At 35.9% G+C, this 6000-nt stretch overlaps 1 pseudogene; it reads left to right on the forward strand.

The window, feature by feature from the left end:
* Positions 1-4171: 4171 nt before the first annotated feature.
* On the forward strand, positions 4172-5797 carry LOC101681728 (annotated as a pseudogene).
* Positions 5798-6000: the final 203 nt, after the last annotated feature.

Raw genomic sequence — 6000 nt, forward strand, 5'->3', positions numbered from 1 at the left:
GTACCCTATCCCCATGTCTAGAAAAGATCAGGCCATCAACTCTTCCATAATCCATTTTCAGTATTCATTTGCCTCAGTGTCAGTGTTTACTTTTCCTTAAACTATTAAATGCAAAGAAGTTATTTCCCAGCTTTGCAATGGGAAACAATATCTAGTGATTGTATCTGAATAAAACATTTTTAAGAACTCTGCATTGTCAGGGCTTTCATGAATGTGGGTTTCTGAAAACACATAATCACTATATTTGTACATCTCTACTAAAAATGATGGGAATTGACTCTCTCTGCTTGACTTATACTCAGTATAATCTCTTCTAGTCCCGTCCATTTTGCTACAAAAGTTGGGTATTCATCCTTTCTGATAGAGGCATAATACTCCATAGTGTATATGGACCACATTTTCCTTATCCATTCATCCGTTGAAGGACATCTGTGTTCAATTATCGTATGGTTTCACTTATTTGTGGAACATAACAAATAACATGGAGGACAAGGGGAGATGGAGAGGAGAAGGGAGCTGAGAGAAATTGGAAGGGGAGGTGAACCATGAGAGACTATGGACTCTGAAAAACAACCTGAGGGTTTGAAGGGGCAGGAGGTGGGAGGTTGGGGGAACCAGGTGGTGGGTATCAGGGAGGGCATGTATTTCATGGAGCACTGGGTGTGGTACAAAAACAATGAATACTGTTACTCTGAAAAGAAATTTTATAAAACGATGGGAATTAAAGAGGGCATGTGATATGATGAGCACTGAGTGCTATATTCAACTAATAAATCATTGAACATTATATCAAAAACTAATGATGTATTATACCTTGGCTAATTGAATTTAAATTTTAAAAATAGAATAAAACCTTCCATTTTGACTTTTACTTGCACAAGGGACCTAAAGACATTTTTGGTGAAATTGCCAACAGAAGCTATGAATTACTATCAGAAAACTAAGTATGACACTTCAAATTTTTAAGTTTGAAATTTTTTAGGAAGAAAAAACAATGATGAAATAACTCAAGGTTAGAGTAGCACCCAATTTGGGATATATTTTGTGTTTGTCCTTTAATCTTTGTGTAGAAATAATTTGGAAATTTCATGAAGTGAATTCACAGTACTTTAAAACTATTTTTCAATGGTATTTGACCTATAAATAAGCTACATTCATGAGTAAAGTTGGCTTTACATTTTAGTAAATATAAGATTACCAAAATTAGCTTTCTTCCCACCTCCTTATCCTCAAACAATTTATATTGTAAAAAGAAGAAAAAAAATCAAAACCCATTAACTCAAGTCTTTATTTAAAGGTTTCAACATAAGGACAACTCAAGATCACTATTATCAACTTAATAAGAAGGTTGAAGATTTCCAGGGAAGATTTTTGGAAGGTTTAACAAAGGTCAACATTTCACAGATAAGTTTTTGCCACTCAGGTTCTCAGTAAGTATGGGTAAACTGGTGTAGTGTTAATCATGGAACAGAATGCAGGGATTGTAAGCCAGAAGCTATGGGTTAGCAGCATATTGGTCAGACAATTTGGACTGAGCAAAGAAATGGGGAGGAACACTTGGGAATAAAGTCTTGCAAGGGTGAGTGGAAATTCTTCAGTCCTTCAGTATATATATAGCTGATAGCAATAAGAGGTCAACTATCTGAACTTTTACCAAAAGAAAATGAAAGATTGAAATTACACACAGCAAATGATTCATCAGACAGTAAAACTTTGAGGGTCAGATTTTCCTGTATTTCCTCCTACTAATCACTGTGAGTCCTTGGATGTTGAGGAGAGTCAGGATATTGCCAAAGAGATGATGAATGGAATGGAGAGACAATGCTATTCTACAGCACAAATTGGCCTTTTGATTATTCTTTAAGTGTCTCAGCAATAAATTTGAGAGTATAATTATACTGACATACAGTCTTATCCTTAAATCAAGTACAAAACCCCTTTTCGATTATGCTTATAAATCCTAAGGCTATAATGAGTTATTGTCTTCAGAAAGGAAAATCTACAGCTCTAGCATCACTGATCAAAGAGTGGAAACATCTGAGTAGCTTCTAACACAAATGAGTTAGTAATAGCTGAGGAAAAGCTGTGTACCGAATACTAACCTACTCATGAATGGCAGAATCTCTGACATCTGGCATTCTTCCTCCTCTAATAAAACACTAAGCAGTCAAAGAAGGCCATTAGCAAAAATAAAGCAGGACATAAACTTGTTATTTTTATTCTTTGTGTGAGTTAGTATGACAAAATGAGGTCCATACAAACAAATATAAAGGAAGATTAAACAACGTGATGCCCAGTGAAGTTCCCTGTCTCGGGCCAAACAAGCCGAGGGGGAAAAGATTACAGAAAGGGAATGACGGGGCACCTGGGTTACTCAGTAGGTTAAAGCCTTTGCCTTTGGCTCTGGTCATGATCCCAGGGTCCTGGGATTGAGCCCTTCATCGGGCTTTCTGCTTGGCAGGGAGCCTACTTCCTCCTCTCTCTCTGTCTGCCTGCCTCTCCGCTTACTTGTGAGCTCTTTCTCTCTATGTCAAATAAGTAAATAAAATATTAAAAAAAAAGAAAGAAAGAAAGAAAGGGAAGGACTTAAAATACAAGGGGCAAATTCGGTCTAATTCAAAATTCTGTTAGACTTACATTATCTCACAGGTCAAACTAATCCCTATTGCCTTTGAGACAAGATTTTACCAGAAAACAATGCAGAATAAGAAGGATTAGTAAATGGGCTTGTAGAGTATTCATGAAAGATGAATTGGCAGTGTTTCTCACTCAGAATAGGAAAAAAAATAAAAGATGGATGGATACAGAGTTTGGTAGATAAGCACACTAGACAGCAGAAGAGCTAAAGACAACAGACCCACAAGTCAAATTATTTAAAAAGCAAAGTCTTGTTTTGGGACATTCACAATTATCATTCCACTCATTTTTTAACAACAGCATGTAATTAATAATACTATTACCTTCCTGCATTGGATCATATTAAATTTCTTAAATGTAATGGTTATAAAATATGGCTACGTTTTTAAGAGCATGGGTAAAATGGTATAGAAAACATGCTATAGATAGTATGGGTGGAGAAGGATAGGAAAATGGAATAATCAGGAAATAGAAAAGTGATTATTGGAAACATGATGGCATTTTTATATACACTGTGATTAATTACGTTCATCTTTATGATTAATCTTCTTTGTATTATAAATATATCTTCTTAGAATTTCACTTTACCTATATGAGGAAAGGAAGATAGGACAACTAAATTAGTAATCTTAGAGATGCTTAAAATTTAAATAACCAAAATACACACATGAAAAAGAGAAAATGTAGTCATAAATCTCTGGCTATTACAACGAATCTTATTGTTATTAATCAAGCAGTGAATGAGAGGTTGAGATGCTGGCATGGTTGAGTGGAGACTGTCAGGAGTAAACTGGATAGAATTAAAAAAGTAATGCAGGGGTGCCTGGGTGGCTCAGTGGTTTAAAGCCTCTGCCTTTGGTTCAGGTAATGATCCCAGGGTCCTGGGATTGGGCCTTGCATCAGGCCCTCTGCTCAGCAGGAAGCCTGCTTCCCTTCTTCTCTCTGCCTGCTTCTCTGCTTACTTGTGATCTCTGTCTGTCAAATAAATAAATAAAATCTTTCAAAATAAAAAAAAAAAGTAATGCAAAAATAACGTGCCTGTGATCGTCAACTTGACTTGCTTCAGCAACACTAAAACCAAAATCACAGAAAATTCCAACTTGAGAAAAGCTATCTGAAAGCATGTAATTTCTGTGATGATAGCCTGTACCCAACACTTCTTCCTGGATGAGGATCAAAATGATCAAATGTTCAAAGATTCCTATGATATGTTGTGAAGAACCAATACTTGTAAAGAAGTTTCAAGATCCAAGAGAAAGGACCCAAAGCCAAGGGATGACTTTTCACTTAAAGAATTTCTGTTGTAGCCCTTTAAACAAGTAAATAGAAAGATGTCTGCAAGTCTAATAATGGTCAGAGAAGGAAAATTCTAGATAAACTGATGATCTAAATAATGAAAACATCACTACTATCTCAGTATTTGCATTTCAAATGTTAAAAGAAAAAGTTGTGGATTGAAGAATGACACTTATATTTGCTATCAAGTTTAAATTCTAATAGAATGGAGGAGGGTAGAGTTTGGGTTAAATAGGTGATGGGGATTAAGAAGAATGCTCGTTGTGAGGAGCACTGGGTGTTACATGTAAGTGCTGAATCTTTAATTTGTACACCCAAAACTAATACTACACTGTATGTTAACTAACTGAAGTGTAAATGAAAACTTTAAAAAAAAAACAAAAAATAAATAAATTCTAATAGTATTCACAGAACTATGAAGATCACACTGGGGTAGGGCAAGTGTCTCCAAGTGTGAAAACTGCTATGGAGAAATTAAGAAGAGTACTGAAGGTTACTCATTCCAGTGGATAAAAGTGGGGACCTAAGCCAGAAATATTCTTCTATTTTCAGCCCAAGTGTACCCCTCAGGTTAGTCAATCACATCTCCTAAGATCAAGTAAAATAATGGAAGTTGAAGACAAGGAAAAAAGTTGCTTTAGAGTTTTCATTTAATTGACCCAACTCTTCTTAGAAAGAAAAAAACAAAACGAAGAAGTGGGGAAGAATGCTGTGCTAAATATGCAGTTCAATAACAAGAGTTATTAGACAAATCTCTCCTTGTAACAGAAGCAAAGAAAGGACCAAAATTATACTGATTGTGTAGGTGATTAAGTAAAAAAAAAAAAATATATATATATATATATATATATATATATATATATATATATATATGATGGTAATGTATTTTTTTCTTGATATTTCTTGTTCTTAGAAGTCTCACTCATAAGCATTTGTGTTCCCAGATTCCTTTATAGCATATCAGCTGGTGATAACAGATAATGCTATTACTTACAGTGATTGTGCTACTCAGATATTTTTTTTAAGATTTTATTTATTTATTTGACAGATAGAGATCACAAGTAGGTAGAGAGGCAAGCAGAGAGAGAGAGAGGAGGAAGCAGGCTCCCTGCCGAGCAGAGAGCCCAATGCGGGACTCGATCCCAGAACCCTGAGATCATGACCTGAGCCGAAGGCAGCAGCTTAACCCACTGAGCCACCCAGGCGCCCCGCTACTCAGATATTTTTTGTCATACGTTTTGGAGTGACACATTTCTGTCTCCTGATTGCCATGTCACATGATCACTTTGGAACTGTGTGTAAACCCCTGCATTTTGTGACCATGATGAACGAACAGGCCTGTATTATCCTTGTCTTTGACTGCTGCCTGACTTATTTACTAATCACGTTTGCTCCACTTGGTGTGTGGACTTTCAGGTAGAATTTTGTGATTCCACTGCGATTGGTCATTTTGGCTGTGATGCATCTCCTCTCCTGAAAACTTCATGTTAAGATACATGGTTCATAGAGGAAACAATCATTACCTATGCTTCACTAGCATTAATCATGACCCTCATTTGTGTGGTGCTACTTTGTATTTACATCATCAAGACTATCTTGAGATTTCCTTCTGCTCAACAGAGTGGGGAAAAAGCCTTTTCCACCTGCTCCTCCTACATAATTGTGATTTCTATCACAATGGCAGCTGCATCTTCATCTGTATCAAGTTTTCAGCAAAGGAGCAAGTGGCCATTAATAGAGGAGTATCAGTACTCATTAATTCTTCAACCCCTGTGTTAATCCTTTTACTTATATCCCAAGAAACAAGCAAGTGAAGCAAGCTTTTGAGAATTCAATCAAAAGAATGAAATTTCTACCAAAATAAAAGAATGAAGACACTCAGGAATAATATTTTCCCCTGACTAGTCTAGTCGATTATACTGCATCCGGAATTTGTCAACATGGGCTTCTTTCAAAAAATTTTAATGTTCATCACAAAATCTACGCTGATACCATTACTTTACCTTTTACTGAGTGAAAAATAATAAACATGTGCCTTTCCTAATTAAAGTAACAGGATTTTTTTCA

Source organism: Mustela putorius, unplaced genomic scaffold (assembly GCF_011764305.1).
Source record: "Mustela putorius furo isolate JIRA1106 unplaced genomic scaffold, ASM1176430v1.1 tig00003988_pilon_pilon_pilon, whole genome shotgun sequence".
In the NCBI taxonomy this organism is placed as follows: Eukaryota; Metazoa; Chordata; class Mammalia; order Carnivora; family Mustelidae; genus Mustela; species Mustela putorius.